This window comes from Nanorana parkeri, unplaced genomic scaffold, assembly GCF_000935625.1.
Source record: "Nanorana parkeri isolate BGI_ZX_2015 unplaced genomic scaffold, ASM93562v1 scaffold407, whole genome shotgun sequence".
In the NCBI taxonomy this organism is placed as follows: Eukaryota; Metazoa; Chordata; class Amphibia; order Anura; family Dicroglossidae; genus Nanorana; species Nanorana parkeri.
This window is the reverse complement of record NW_017306675.1, coordinates 683,564-701,068: the sequence shown is the minus strand read 5'-3', so window position 1 is coordinate 701,068 and position 17,505 is coordinate 683,564. Positions and strand designations below refer to the sequence as shown.

General features: G+C 40.1%; 1 protein-coding gene across 1 annotated transcript in view; it reads right to left on the bottom strand.

The window, feature by feature from the left end:
- Positions 1–14,380, bottom strand: part of GLI3 (GLI family zinc finger 3) — a 227,807-nt gene extending 213,427 nt beyond the window's left edge. Inside the window, exon 1 of the mRNA XM_018559622.1 lies at positions 14,319–14,380. The gene's annotated coding sequence lies outside the window, so the exon portion shown is untranslated. The remainder of the gene's footprint in view (positions 1–14,318) is intronic.
- Between the last annotated feature and the right edge of the window lie 3,125 nt (positions 14,381–17,505).

Below are 17,505 nucleotides of genomic sequence, written 5' to 3'. Positions count from 1 at the left end.
TTATATAAAGTATAAACATGCTTTAGCAGAATCTCAATAATTTAGCAGGCATTCAGGAATGCACCCACTTGCTTTTCTGGGGGAAGCGGGTATGATGACCATGGGGGGAGCACCACGAGGAAAAAGAACATTATGTTTCGCTGTAAAGCAAAATATTGCGCTCCAATTGACAATACGGTTTTCAGGAGACGCAGTACCTGGTGGCTGTAGTTATTAATGGAGTGCTTCCTCATTTTCATACCCAGAGACATGTTTTACTGGGACAAATGAGGAGAAATCTCACTAACTGGGACAGAGACAGCGAAGAAAACCTCACAGTGGTTCTAACTAGAGGTGCACCAAAATGACATTTTTAGACCGAAACCAAAAATAAAAAAATGTCAGGCCGAAACCGAAAATTTTTTTTACAATTTTTTCAATATTTTATTTTTTTATTATTTATTTTAATTGTTTACTTTACTGTTGGGGGCAGCCCCAACACTGAATGAACAGGAAGCCTCTATACTGTACTGAGTGTTCCTGTTCATTCATAAATTGTGCAGATAGTTTGAGTTACTATGTACACAATCATGAATAAATAGGAAGTGATGACTTCCCATTGAGTCATAATAACTCATACTATTTTTTCCAGTTATTTACAAACATTCAGTGATCACTGATCGCTGACTGCTTGTACCACTCTCTATCCTGAATCGCTGTCACAGGAGGGTGAGCGGGTGGTGCAGGGAAGAGGACTCATTTGACAGCTGACTCCTCCCCCTCACCATCAGCTTGTTTTCCAGTGACATCTGACTGCTGTCTCTGCCCACACACTGCTCTACTGATCTGTTACAGGAGGCTGAGCGGGGAGGTGCGACCACCCCCCTCAGCCCCTCACAGTTTCTCTCCTCCCTGCTGGACGCTGAGCTTTGTCAGAGGGGAGATGCATCGCAATTTCGGCCAAAATATGCCATTTTCTGCATTTTGCCCAAAGTGCCATTTTCGGCTGATATGTTTCGGTGCATCCATAGTTCTAACCCTTCTCCACTTTATACAGACTTTCACTGGAGTTGAACTTAACAGCTGGTATTTAGTTTCAGTTCCTTTAGTGCTGCAGACAAAGATCTTAGGGGGGGCTATTCAGTTCAATAGAACAGGTAAATATGGACAGAATAAACAATTACTAATTTGCATTTGCGGACATGGCATGCAAACTGATGCACATTTAAATGAAAGCTAAAGACCTGTCCATGCCAGTGTATTTGATTAGCAATGATGAATAATTTAGTCAATAAAACACTTGGCTCAATAAAAGACCCTTTGTGGCTATCATGTTTCCAGTGCATTTTCAGAATAAGACCTATCCATCATTTCATGTAAATCAATATAATTTCTCTACACATATGCACACAATTTTGTATGTACTGATTTATGCTGGAGCCAAATTAAAATGACAATGAATACATGTAGGAAAACAGATAGACAAACTTTTAAACAAATTCACACACTTATTATAGTAAAATTAGACATAGTGATGCTGGCCATGTAAAGATAGATGTGGCCAATAATTTATAGCATTGAGTGTATGCTTATACACCGTTTACGGTTAAGCTCCTGTCCAAAGGTTGTCTTATTGATTATCAGACTGTGCTGGATCACTCACTGTGTACCCTAAACAGGTGACACTTACAAAAAGAAAACTAATGACGCCAATCCATGTATTGGTACAGCAGTCAAATTAGCGAATATGCATATGAGATTGATTAAAGGTCCCATGGTTTATATTGTATATTTCTAGTTGGGCTGACTAAGATGTTTAAATATGCTACTGTATCTCACATGTTCACGGTCCACTGAAAAGTAAAATTTTAGTTATCTGTCCTTATAATAGCTACAGTAGGTATACCCAAGAACTCAAGCACAGCTATAAGAAGAGTCCACAAGAGAAATACCATAAATTATCATGAGCTGTACTTCTCCAGCATCACTTTAAATTATCTGCAAATGAGGGCTTCCAAGCTTGGCAAGTATTAGGATAACAAATGTATCTTACAGTAGCAAGTTAATACACATAAAAACTAAAAGGTGCACTCTAAAGGGACAATCACCACTGAAACTTAAGTCCTGATAAATATTAAGGGAGCACAGCCTGCTGAATGCTATCGCTTTTCATTTAGGCGAGCTACACATGTGCATGCTGTGGTAACAGCCCGTGCTTCACCATAATGTATGTTAATATGTATTCATTAACATACCACAAGGCAGTACATTAATCTGAATGGGTCCATCAGTCTGCCCACTTTTGTTGATAAATCTGGTCATCTGGGAACCCCTGTTTGCAATACAGGAAAGCCATTCCTAAACACACCTACTGCAAGTCTCAATGTTTCGCAAATACAGGAATAAGTATACTTCTGTTGATTCTGTGCCATACTCAGAAGGTGAGACTTTTCACAAACCAGAATAAAATAATTTATCACGGCTTTATAGAAGTAGTCCATTACTTGTCCTAACCTCACCTTCACTAACCTCAGGCTTACCTGTGCACCTAACTTTAGGAGATTACTGAGAAAACTTTGGCTTGAGGCTGCATGCATTTAACTCCACAGCTCCAGCAGCAGTAAAAGGCTATCTTAGCCTCCATTCACATATAGCTTTGCGTTTCTCGAGCGGTTTTCCGTGCGGGCTTGCAAACGCTAAAATCTTTACAACTGCACAGATTCTGCTTGTTTGCAGCTATTACTATAACTGCAAAAGTGCGGAATACGCCCTTGAAATTGTGCTGGTACTATTGTTACTATTTTTACTATTTACTATTTTTCTGCAAGAGTCTGAACAATGCACATTAAAGTGCATTGTTTTTTATGTTTAGTGCTGTTCGTACGGCCGTATACACGAGGACAACCGCTCCTGTGTGAATGGAGCATGAGCTAAAGTCTGCCTTGAGTACATATATACAGCTCGGATTAAAAATCCCAACTCCAAGCAGAGGGGAGATGGACTGGACATGCTCAGAACACATAGAGGGGAATTTATCAAAACTGGAGCAGACAAAATCTGGAGCAGTTGCCCAGGGAAACCAATCAGCTTCTCTCTTCAATTTGTTCAGTTAAGCTTTGGAAATGAAAGAGAGATGCTGATTTGTTGCTGAGCACAGCTGCTCCAGATTTTGTATGCTCCAGTTTTGATAAATTCCCCCCATAGTTCTTTAGGCAGCGCATATTTCACACTTTTTGTGGAGTAAAAGTATTATGCCACAGTAGCTGCTTTATAGTAGACACCAACAGGAGAAATATCTTACATTACTTTATCTAATCAACCTCCTGATGGTACCACGAAAGTTCCTGAAAGTCTTGTGAATGCAAACTCCCTGCAAGTCTGCTGGACTTCACATATCAGCTCTTGCTGATCCAGTACTGAACTGTAAGAAGGGTGTTGGAATCACACCTATTCTTCTCATGATGAGATAACAGGAGGCTGGCAGAAGCAAGGATGGTCAGATCTGCCACCGTATGATGCCTACTATACCATAGTTACCCTTCACTTCAGAACACATTGATGTATATGCCATTTTTCATTCACTGTGTATCTTTTTTCACATATAAAGACAAACTAGCTGTATATTAATGTATAAAAGAAGAACCAATAGTGATAGACACCACACCCCTAGTTTGAATATGTAAATAACAAAGATATAATGATATGGGGCTTTTAAGGTGTCACACCATACATCATGTCCATAAAGTACATAAGTATTTCAGTGTGATATAGTACCATGCTGGGGATAAGCACTCTAGTGATTCTGGATGTACTTATGTGCTCAAATCATGTTGATTTTAAACTAATAAAATTGTTTTGTTTTTTTATATAAAATTATTTGTGTATGATGGACATGGTGTGACACCTTAAAAGCCCCATGTCATTACCTCTTTGTTATTTTCATATACAAACTAGCTGTAACTGACACTAACACAGTGTTCCACATTCAGATCAAATGAAACAGCATCAGCATCCCATACCCAGTAACTGCATAAACTGTGTGTAGTCAGCATGTACAACATGTATTCATGATGACATGCCTACAGCTCAGATTATCTTCCCTATGCTTTGTAGAGTATTAGCAATCTATTGATGGATATTTAGAGTATGCCAAACACTTTAGCAAAGCAGCCAACATTTCAATGTAATTAAAGTGACATATCACTGCTGAAGCAACATAATCTAAACAGGTTACTGGAGAAAATGGCACACTACAAACACATTGCAGTATATATTTAAATTTTTTTAAGATGTTACATTAAAGTGACACTAAACTCAGGAGTTAAATCCAGAATAATGTATCTTATTTGTGTATCACTCAGCTGTAGATCCTCAGATCATTTCTAAATTTGTGCTGAAATCATTCCTTCTGGAGGGTAACTACTTTCGCTCTCCATGATTCCTATGTGTGCTGTACAGTAGCCACCGCTCCAAGCTCACTCCCATTAAGGACTACAATCTCATGTTTGGTTTAGTAATTTGTATTGAGCTTGTAATCCATCATGGGAGCGAGCTTGGAACAGTGGCCACTTTAAAACACACACAGGGACCATGGGGGAACAAACGTAGCCACCCTCCAGAAGGAAGGACATTGTCAGCACCAATTCAGAGATGATTTGAGGATCTACAGCTGAGTGATACACAAATAAACTAAATTTTTGTCAATGGTTAAGGTACTTGAATGCATTTTTAAGATTTACCTCCTGAGTATAGTGTCACTTTAAAAAGAAAAGTGCTACAACAAGAAAAAAGTGAATTTTATTTGTGAAATGCCATACATGGCTCCAAAACTTTTTTGGATGTGCCCTATGAATTAGAGGGAGTTGACAACTGTATTTCTTCATAAATAACTGCGTGATTTTAACTTCTCACATATTCATCAAAAAAACAAGAACAAAAACAAGTATACATTAGTGAAATAGTGAGAATTTGTATGGAACAAAAACAATCAACTTTAATTTTGTTACCAAAGGCTTGCCCTTGTGAAATGATAGAAGTTGGCTTACAAAACAGGCCAGTGAGTAAGCCTCTTTGAAATGAAATATCTAGTGGGTGTGATAGGCATTTAAATAGCATATAGTCCCTCTTCAGGAAAAATATATACATTCTGATAGAAATTGCTTATTTTGTCAGGCTCCTTTTCTTCAACAGAACTTGAAAACAGAACGGAGCATATTATAAATTTAATTTATAAAAGGTGTTTATTCACTTCAAAAACACAATCAGGAACGGGGGAAAAAAACAAAAGGATTTTCCTCTGAACACTACTAGCTAGCTAAGGTGTATGTAGCCTTGGATAAAAATGATTCAACCCCGTTATAAAGATATAAGATATGTTACACCGGTATAGCAGTCACCATTCGTCTTATCTTAAATAACGCTGGCGGTCTTCAATACCCAGGTACAAAGATTTGAATACTAACTTAGCAACAAAAAAGTATATGTATTAACTAAATAATTATAGTATACAGAAATTCTAGAAAAACCCGACCCTTACAGTACATATACACCCCCACATTGATATCACTTACATTCAAACACACAAAAACACAAACACACATAGACACATTTTTTCTATATCATTAACTAGTAATACCACTACTAATATGAGTTGAAGCAGGGGTCAGTGATTAATTTAGTTAATAAAATCCTCAGGTATGAATTTATCTCAGATGCATACAACAAGCTAATTGAGTATGAGATTAAGTATAAATGAACATTATTTGCACTGCACATTTTGTCTTAAACCTCCTAACAAAAAATATGCAATTCTTATAAACTATTATTCTATCAAACATTAGCCTTGCATCTTGTCAGCACTCCAACTGATATGCCATAAAAAGGTGCATTTAGATGACATTTCATGTGCGCACTTTGTAAAATATCAGTAAAATGGAGCTTACATGGCAGATCACACTTTCAGTGAACAGAGAATCCTACAGCTGTCCTCTCTTTTCCAAAGAACGTCATTTATAAACATTTGTGGTTGAAAACTGCCAAGTGTCTCAAACCATATGTTTTGTAAGTTACTTACTTGCCTTGTACGTTTTCACTTAAAAATAAATGGCCCTGCGCAGCCAAAGCGAAGATAGAGTTCATATGATTAAAACTTCCTGCACATGAGCCGAAGAACCTGATACAAAAATGTGATGGAAGGGACTTGCATTTGTAAAAATGTACAGAGAATTTAAGGAGCCTTAATTCACCGTTTCTCACATTTCTTTCTAGATATCCTCATTTAACCCCTTCAGCACCTTTGTGCTGATCAGCAAAGATGGTTTAGGTATGAATGGTTGCAAGTGTTCACCTTTGTTTGTCTTCATTATAAAATATGCTACAACTGCCAGACACTTTGAATGGGTTCTAATAATACCGGCACAATCATTCTGACAACAAAGCGAGGAGCATGAGATCTACAGGGAAAGGCTATAGAGAATTCCCTTAAAGCCACAGATAGCAGCTGAGCAGAAAAGGAGGATTATGTTGAGTGATAAGGTGGGGAGGGGACTTACCTTGGACCCAGTTAGGCGGAAATAACAGCAGTAATTCTACAAGTCAGTACAGCACACTTTCAAAGTCATGCTGGTGTGAAGTAGTGCGGGGCTGGACTGCCTGAGGGCAGTACTAATACACAGATGACTAATGACTAGGCCTTGCAGACAATGAATTTGGGGGTTGAAAACTAACAGGAACCTTGTACTACCTTGACAAATGGACCTTCACATTTCCATTCATTAAACAACCTTTGAGCACAATATTGGCTCGGGTCTCGTGGGTAATGAGCTGACACATGTTATTGTTTAGAAATAGGATATGACTTTTTTTGCTTCTAATTAATGGACTCGCACCACATTTATAAAAGGAGGGGCTGCCATGTCAAGCACCAGCATGATTATCCTGTGATTAGACAAGGGGGTAGATTTACCAAGATAATTTACTTGAGGGTGATTAAGAGGCTTCCGTTCCTATTTTTTCCTGCAGTATCAGTATATTCACATTTACCAAGAATTATTAAGAATGCAGGATTTGTGCACAGGTATATACGTGGGCATATAACATACTCACAAAAACTGGACAGGTGAACAGGCTGAACTACACACAAGCTCAAACATAACTATGTGCAAATTACTAAACCGCCAAGGCACAAATATGACAATGGTTATTTGGACTGATTATGCTTTTTGGCAATATTCCTATAAAGGCTGGCAAGCCTTAAAAAGTTTGTGAGAGTACCAAAAATGATAGTTTGGCCTGCAGATGTTTTCTTTTTACATAAATGCTTCACGGCAAAATACTGCCAATCTGGAATATGTGTTTAGCATTAAAAAAATGTGGAAACTGTTGTTCTCTGATACGCTAACCTGAGTCTCTCAAAGCAATTATGATTAATCTTCCAACTCTCATTAGTGTGCACAAACTTAAGGTTAAGAGTTACTAGGTTAGGAAGAAACCAAAGTGGCTTCACGCTGATTTCTACCAAACCTTTTTAATGATTCTTCCATTTCCTCTAACATACACACTATAAATAAAAGGAGACACATACATGGCTAATAAAAATTATACCATATAACCTATGACTATCAATAAGAAAATCCAATTTTCTTTAAAAAGTTAAGATTTAGATAGATAGATAGATAGATAGATAGATAGATAGATAGATAGATAGGCAAACAGATTAATAGTTAATATTGTGTCTATCCATGTTACTGCCTGGATTTCACCCGTCACCATCCCATTTAATGCATATATTGCCCTGAAAGCTGTACATAAGTTATGATTTAAAGATGGCACATTTTTTTCCCTTTTACATGCTGAGTGCTGGCTTAAAACATGAAACAGATATATTTGAGACCAGACTTTAAAGTTGGTGTAAATGATACCTTTAAATATGCTTCGCATTATTCCATGCTTGTGAAATGAAATTTCCATTTCTGTGTCATTTTATTTTCACACTGGTTTAAACACTAATCAGATGTGAGCGAGAGCACATGTAACTGCAGCATTCCTCTGCAAACCTATAATAGAGGCATCAAATCCATCAAGGCCTTTGTGTATTATGTATTCCCTCTGCATAATAAGACATGTGATTTGAAAACTTTTACTTTGGCAGGTCCTCCTCTGTCAAGAATGATGTATCTAAAGCTTCTTGAAATTAACAAGGGCCACTTATTGCAGACATCACTGCCTATAGCAGGTTCTAAAATCTTCAGAAAGGGATCTTAAAGTCGGATGCTTAGTGGGCTCATAAAACTGTTGTTGGGGCTAGGAACACATAGCATATTTAATCTGCAAACTGTGCAAGTCTACAATGATTTCAGCGAGATCTGAGGCATGCCCTCAAGGTTTTCAGGGACTTGGGATTAGGGAGTTGAGAAGAACCTCTGCTGCCCACAGACATGCTATTTCTTCTGCACTTAAACACAAATGCATGGAGACGTTTGACTGCTGCTTAGCATTGCCGCTCAGGCTATATAAAAGCTTTGCGAGCTCCTTTTGCTGTCAATATATCAAAGTTAGACGCAGGAAAAGAAGAAAGGGGGGGAATCTTCAAAGTGTGAAATTTCATTGAAAGTCCTTGCTAGGCTACATAAGGATCTTTTTTTCTTTTTCCTCAGTCTTGTTCGAATACCTGTACAAAGTATAGAGATGATAGGACTGTTGGAAGTATTGGCAAAGTTTATATTGGGCACCCTGTTGGTTTACACTCCCCCCACTTGTCCATTGTGTCTTAGTTTAAAGCACAGCAAGCTAATTCTCATGCACAAAGGGCAAAGGGTATTGTTGTGTTGTTTTCTTTTAGATTGTCTAAGCCTTAATGGTCATGAGGACGTATTACCCTATTGGGTAAAGTCTCGCAGGCCTTGACAGCAGGAGAAGCAACCTGCAAAGGACCCCACTGTCTGATTATCTGTAGGGGTTCTAAAAACACTGAAGTTTCTTTTTGCTTTCAACATGGAAACTGATTAATCCCTCCAGTCCTGCAAAACTGTGCTAGGCAATACCTAACCAGTTTAAGACATGGCCTGGAACTTGCTAACCTGCCCCAAGGACTGCAGGACATCACTAAAGCTTTCAGTATAGAAAATGGGCTCAATTAACCCCTTTAGTATTAGACTATATTTTAAGCAAATCAGATGACAATCTATTAAATGGATTTAGCAGCAAACCCACACAACTGCATTTCATTCAACCTTAAATAAATATATTTTCTAAAGTTTGCTTCGGGTATGGATTTGGGATACCTTAAAACTGTAACTTTAAGGAATATCTGCTACAGCCTAGACAATCTAAAATCCTAGTGTAAAGTCATTTTCAAATAATTTTCTTTTCACACTAATTCACTGGCTGGCACCCTTTCCACTTGCACGCAAACTGACAATATAAAGAAATCAAGCCAAAAAGCCTTGCTGACCAAGAAAAATACATGTTGTTTTCAGACAATTAGTTGCACCAGGCTTGCTCATTTTTCTACACACCATGTACATGTTATAGTTTATATTATAATGCCTGCGTAATAACTCTAATGATGTTCAAAAGATACAGGGTTAACATTTGAATAAACTATATTTTATAGCTTATAGCTTTATTTCTACGCCAGGGGTAGCACATTCACTCCAAATGTTTTAATCAGCTATTGAATTGAATACAAACAATTCAGAAAATAAAATGTACACAAAATCTAACAATGAATTACAGCTTAAAGAAAATGTGAATTTAAAAAGAAGTGTTAAATTATTTAAAGCTGAAAAACACAAGTTCAGCACTACTGATTCCTTGTTTTAAAACACTAACATATTACACCATTTAGAATATTATCTATTTTATCTACAAACAATATTCAGGGGGTAAAAAATATGACTTTGCATTTTAAATGCAATTTCATTGTAAAAAGTTATTTTGCATGTCAGGTTTTTGGAAAAGCGTTGGGGTTTTTCACTTTGCCTATTCCCTCCATCAAAATAATCTTGACAATGTTAATTTAGAAATTGCAAGGCCACTGTTAATTTTTAATAAAGCACCTAAATGAAATAATTATAAAGCCAATCAGTGTGCCACCTTTCTAAATTATAAAGCAATTACATTAGGAAAAACCTGCAAATGAATATCATGGGCAGAGCTGTTCACATTCCAATTATTAATCTCCAAATAAGCAAACAAAACCATGTATCCTGGAAGATGAATGAATTCCATGTTTCCAATTACACAGGCTGGCCATGCAAAAGGAAAAAAAAAAAAAAGAGAGACTGGCGCCCTCTTTAAATTGTGTTTGCTAATTTTCTTTAACCCTTTCAAGAACACTAGGCAGCCCACAACTGGAAGATTATCTTTCGTGAGAACTATCATCTACAAAGTCTTGCTTCCGAACACGAGGCTACTATATGTTCTCTGGAATGTTTGAGATGAATTATCAACTTTTGCAAAAACATCAAAGTCTATTTCCTTTTAAATGATTGGCTCTGCCAATTAACCTGTCATCGTGCTATGCCTAACAATTCAAACATTCATGGGGAAGTGTCTAGTGTGAAGTTTGCCGTTATTTCACAGAACTCAGCCTATTCTAATAAGGATACAACACCAAAAGTTTAAATTACCAACTGTATGTATTTCGTTCATATTTCTAGGAAAGGGTGTAAAATGTAAAGAACATCTCCAGGTTTGGAAGACATACACAACAAGAGTAAATCAGCTAGTTTGTGCTAATTCACTAATCCCATGCTCTCACATCAATGCTGATCCTCCTCGCACAAAAGCTGCTAAACTTTATGCCTCTGCCTGTGTTAAGTTTTATTAGCCTCACACTGAACTCCATTTGTTATCCACTTCAGTCTGAAAAGAGCAAGTGGGTAAACAGAGTAAGTACATATGCCACCAAAAACCCCAGCATCCGCTTTACTCCCATTCTGTTTCTCAAAGCTATTTATTTAAAAGGTGTAGATCAGTTAATCCAGTCTTGTTTGTGGTGTTCTGTGTATTTACTTTACCTCTTTCTCTTCCCTTTCTCTCTTCTCTTGGAGAAAGTGAGTGTCTGGCATGATTCATCTAGCCCAGAGTCCTTGTTTGCCCCCTGCAGAAAACGCCTGGCCATTCTACCATTCAAAAAGTATATCAAGAAAAGTATCACTTTTCTGATCACTTAAAAACCATCCGACATTGTACATGCGGCATGTAAAATAAAATAATCCCACCTCTCTTTCTAAACCATGATAACACATGACAGATCACAATTTATTATATCTAAACGTCTACAAAACTGCAGTACAACTTTCCTCTGGTTCCTTTGTTAGTAAAGGGCTATTCTAATTAGCTATAAACCACAAAGTTATGGATAACTTTCCGATCTGATCTATAAAACTAGAACATATCAGTAAATCTCGAAGTTCTTTGTATTCACTTGCAATCACATCAGCCAGGCAGCTGGAAAGTCATCTAATCTGAGTCGTACTGAGAAGTGCTTCTGGTGAGAGACTCAGTAAGGAAGAGAGCTGCATGTGGGTTCCCTCCCTCCAGCGTCCAGATGTGGGAGGACTGTGTTAAAGATACAAAGTTTCAGCCAGCACAAGGCTGGCATGTAGCTAACTTTGGGAGTCAGGATAGTTTGAAAATCGGCCAGAAAATGCTTGATGGAAGTTGAGCTCTGCACTTTCCTTAGAGAAATGGGGAGGGAGTAGCACTGTATGAGATGAGTAACCACACACTAATTGTTCTTTGAGCTTACATTTGCGCGCCTAAACTCTAAAATTGCTTAACATAATTCTCACTTCATGGAATATGTCTGTGGCAGATCGTAACAGTGGTGGATTACAAGGGCACAACAGGCAGCCGTCCAGTAACTCAGACTCCAGGGATGCCCATGGGGATGTTAAAAAGTTCTGCACATCACTTCATAGTAAGTCAATTCCATCTTTGCAAGTCTTTAGACTTTTTGTGCAGAAAGTGATAAGCAATAGCAGGCTTTGTACTGCTCTCCATAAAAATGTCCTTGTTTGATATAATCATACACAATATGTATGCACACTCCCTATATCTGTATTGTTTGCATATCATCAGCTTGCATCATATGGTCTGAACTCATTGAGAAGTCAGTTCTATACAAATGTTTCACAAACACATGTCAGAAGCAACAAAAAAAAAAAAAAACAAATGCCTGTGTATACTGACCCTTATGCATGATCTAATTAAACATGGGGGGCAGGGATTGAAAACAAACATGGGCCCATGTTATAATAAATCCATCGCTGAATTGTACAGACTAGGAATCTAGTTAGCTCAGATGACTGTATGTCCCATGTGTGCAATAAAGGCATCAGCCTGTACATGTTTTTTTTTTCTAAAGCAGGGCTGGACAAATCCCAGAGCCAGGTAGCCAATGCTCCTTAAACATTTCAGCTGGCACCTAACTTTTGAGGTTTCTCTAGTTGTTGTCAGTGGAGTTGGCTCCTAAAAATCCTGCTGGCTCCTGGATTGGACAAACTTGACATAAACCCTACATTAGATGATGGGCATAAATCCTACATCAGATGATAGCCACAAACCCCTACATTATTTGATGGGCATAAACCCTCCATTAGATGAAAGGCAAAACCCCTACATTATATGATAGCCACAAACCCTACATTTGATGACAGCCATAAACCTTAAATTAGATGAAAGGCACCAACCCTACATTAGATGATAGTCATGCCACCTACATTAGATGATGGGTATAAACCCTACATTAGAAGAAAGGCATAAACTCTACAGTAGATGATAGGCATAAACCCCACATTTGATGATGGGCATAAATCCTACATTAGATGATGGGTATAAACCCTACATTAGATGACGGGTATAAACCCTACATTAGAAGATGGCTATGAACCCTACATTAGATGATGGGTATAAACCCTACATTAGATGATAGGTAGAAACTAGATGATGATGGGTAGAAACCATAAGCATAAACCCTTCAAAAGATGATAGCTATAACCCTTCAAAATATCATAGGCATAAACCCTACATCAGATGATGGGCATAACCCTACTTTAGATGATAGACATAACCCTACATTAGATGGTAGGCATAAACCCTATGTTAAATGCTAGGCATAAACTATACTTTAGACTATAGTCATAAACCCTACGTTAGATGCTAGGCATAACACTACAAAAGATGCTAGGCATGACCCTACTTTAGATGATAACCATAAACCCTACATTAGATGCTAGGCATAAACTATACTTAGATTGTAGGAATAAACCCTATGTTAGATGCTAGGCATACCCTACAAAAGATCCTCGGCATTATACTACATTAGATGCTAGACATAACCCTACAAAAGGTTAAAGGCATTACCCTACATTAGATGTTTAGCATGACCCTACATAAGATCATAGGCATTACCCTACATTAGATGTTCAGCATGACCCTACGAATGGTCTTAGGCATTACCCTGCATTAGATGTTCAGCATGACCCTACAAATGGTCCTAGGCATTACCCTACATTAGATGTTCAGCACGACCCTACAAATGGTCTTAGGCATTACCCTACATTAGATGTTAGGCATGACCCTACAAATGGTCCTAGGCATTACCTTACATTAGATGTTCAGCATGACCCTACAAATGGTCCTAGGCATTACCCTGCATTAGATGTTCAGCATGACCCTACAAATGGCCCTAGGCATTACCCTACATTATCTGTTCAGCATGACCCTACAAATTGTCCTAGACATTACCCTACATTAGCTGTTCGGCATGCCCAGGCTGTGTGCAGCTGCAGAGATGCCCCATCCAATATGTGACAAAAGTTTGCAGAGAAAGTTAGAAGCAGCACCTAAAGTTGCCATCTGTTTCTCCAGCAATCGCAGCTCTCTCCCCTCCTCGGAGCGTGTGCTTCATTGTAAAACAAAAGACTCTCCCACACTCACACTTCTCTCAGAAGACTTCATCAGAAAGCTCGTACCTTCCATCCAAGGGCTCCCCAGAGCTGACCATGGGCTCCACAGTCCCGTCCCCCTCTCTCTCTCCCCCACCGGGTGTCAGCGGGCTGCCCCCCTGGCTCTTCTGCCTCCCTCCTAGCAGCCACTTACTGAGCCCCTTGGCTCTCTCATTTGTCTTCGCGGACTCCCGCATCCCTCTCCGAGATCCTGTAATCCGATCGTCTCCCTGTGACTCTCTCCTAGCACCGCTGACATTTCTGATTTCTTTTCTATCCCTTGACTTTACATAGATCGGAAACAAAGTAACGAAGTAGAAAGAAAACAGAACAACGGCCGGGATGTGACAATGACACAAGGCGCAGGGATCAGCGCATACTCACACGTTTCCTTCCAAAGTTTCTCCGCTCAACTCTTCCTTCTCTCACTTTGGCATTTCTTTCCTCCTCTCTCTTTTCCTTCACGTCCTCCTCTTTTCTCCCTCCTCCTCCTCCTCCAGTCCAAGTTTTACAGATGTTGCTCCTCTCTCAACTTGCAGAACCCAGCGGCAGCTCCGAGGCTGCAGAGTGGCTCACATACAGTCAATGGTTGGGGGGGTGCCACAATGGGGCTGATTTACTGAGGTGCTTCTTCCTTTAAGCTTACAATATTAGTTCTAGGCTTCATTTATTTAGCTTTCTCCTCCATCCCCCTAATAAATGAAAGCGACAGGAGAGATATAGGAGGGAGTGGCATAAGTTGGGAAAGACAGAGAAGAGAGTGGGAAGTAGAGGAGGAGGGGTGTGTGAGTGTGTGAGTGAGTGTCTGTCCCCCGTGGCTGGCTCGGTAATGTGTGTCAGTGAATGGAGCCGTGTGTGAGCTGGTGAACATGCACAGCGAGGGAGACACACACGTGTGGCGCCACCCCTCTCCTCCCGGGCATTCCAGCTCCCACTTAGCGTTGAACCACTGAGCGGACACTCCCACCGCATCTAGGAGGGGGGGGAATAGAGCAGGAAGGAGGGAAAATAGAGAAGAGGGGGGTATTGGCAGCATACTGGAAGTCTGTGTGAGAAGTGTGACAACAGCAGTGCTTTTAACTCATTTTTACTTCACGATCTTGCTGCTGTCCGCTTTTCTAAGCAGGCACTTTTTATTACAACAAATGCTTTCATTTTGTGTAATACTGAAGGCAGATTGATTCCGTCTTTTAAATATACATAAAGTGAATCTTTTAAAGATTTTTTTAAAGAATAGATAAGGTGACTGTAGCCATATTAATGAACTTGAAACACCACAATTGAGTACTATCTGTGATACTTGTTTTATTTCCATACCAGTTACATTATTAGGACGAGCTTTTGAGGTGTAACCGTTTAGTCAAAGGTCCAGTTTTCAAAGTGTAACCCCTTCGTCCAAGGTCTGGCTTTGAGGTGTACCCTCTATGTTTAAAGCCCAGCTCTTGAGGGGAGAATCCCTTCATCTAAGGTCCAGCTTTTTAGGTGTACACTCTTTGTCTATGGTTCAGCTTTCAGAGTGTTACCCCCTTCGTCTAAGATCCAACTTTCAAAGTGTTACCCCTTTGTCCAAGGTCCAGCTTTTGGGGTGCGCCCCTTTTGTCAAAGGTCCAGCTTTCAGGGTGTGCCCCTTTCGTAAAAGGTCCAGCTTTCAGAGTGTAATCCCATCGTCCAATGTTCTTCTTTTGGGGTGTGCTCCCTTCAGTTAAGGTCCTGCTTTTTAGGCCTTGTTCTCACCAAATGCAGAGCAGATCCGCTCAGGTTTCTGCGCACGCAGTACAGTGGGTATTGCCGCGTTTTTGATGCGTTTCGGGACTTTTTGGTTAAAAAAAATTGTTTCGTTTAACATGGGCTTTCAGTGCGTTCCAGGCCTTTGCATGCGTTTTGATGCGTTTGCATGCGTTCCAGAGCAGGTAAAATAGGGCTTGCTGCAGTTTTTCACCTGCTCTGGAACTGCACGCTGCGATGTGAACTGGAGCAAAAAATAATATGGGAATACATTGGACCCAGTTTTGATCCGGTCTGCAACTGCTCTGCTCCGCACTTGGTGTGAACAAGGCCTTGGAGTTCACCCCCTTTGTCTAAGATCCAGCTTTCGGGGTGTACTCCCCTTTGTCTAAGGTCCAGCTGTCAGGCAGTACCCCCTTCATCTTAGGTCCAGTTTTCAGAGTGTAACCCCTTCATCCAAGGTCCAGCTTTTGGAGTGAAACCCCTTCGTCTAAGCTCCAGCTTTCAGGGTATTTGTCTGTGTTCCTGCTTCTTCACGATGTGGTCGACGCGTAACGTAGTATGATCAGCCAAGTCACATGTGTGATTTTGCAAGTGCAGCAACAGCTCGAGCATGGGTGCATAAAGTATGTGGTGAAAATATCAACAAGCACAGAGGTGAAGCTGGCCCTACACTGGTAAAAATGGGTACAAATGTTTATACAGAAAACCTCATTAGAACATTTGATAATAGCATCAGGGACTTGACAAATTTTATTCAAAGTTTCATTCGATTTTGAAATAAATGGAGTTTCCTGACAAAAAAACACATTCACTGTTAGAATTTTGTTTGTTCGACTATAATGCTCCATTATGCTCCTTCAGGGTTTTTTCGTCACTGCGGTCAAAGCGATTGTCGATTTAACCCCATTAACTATTAGAAAATCGAATTCCAAAAGCAAATTTTTGGTTGCATAAAGTATGCTAGCTTTGCAGTTAGCAAAGCGAGCAGAATACTATCTTGTAAACCACAGTATAGGGAATAAACTAAAAACTCTGACGATGACACAAGACCACAACATGAGGTTTGACTAGAGGTGGTTTATTCTCACACTGCGTAAGGGTTTTGTTTACTGTAAGAACATAAAAAATGTGGAATTCCCTACCACAGATATTGGTATCAGCTGAGAGCGTTGATAAACTGATGGGAACTATTAACCACATGTACACACACACATACACAGTAGGTTCAGGGGCGTAATTGGAAATCACAGGGCCCCCTAGCAAAATTTTGTATACCCCCCAAATGCTCCCACCCAATAAAAAAAAGGACTTGCCTCCTGAACGTGTTCCCGAGCCTGCACCGTCTCCGTCTCTTCAGCTCTGCTCCTGCTGGCTTTGACGTCAGAGTCCAAGAAGACTGCAGAGCTCACCATAGACCCCGCAAAGCCCACCTGAAATCCCGCACATCCCCCCTGAGACCCCGCACATACCAGTGACCCTACACAGCCCACCTGAGAGTGACCCTACAGAGCCCACCTGAGAGTGACCCTGCAAAGCCCACCTGAGGCCCTGCTGAGCCCAGTCGAGACCCTGCACATACTAGAGACCCTGCATAGCCAACCTGAGACCCCACACAGCCCACCTGAGAGTGACCTTGCAGAGCCCACAATTGATCCTGCACAATCAACCTGAGACTCTCTATAGTGGGTTCAGGGTCTCAGGTGGGCTGGCCTTGCACTGTACATGTGCGCTCCTCTTGTCAGCCCCGGCCTCCTCCACCACCGGTAGTGGTGTAACCAGAGTTACGGGTGCCCAAGGCAGAACAAAATGTTTGCCCCCCCCCCCATTGTATTAACCCCCCCAT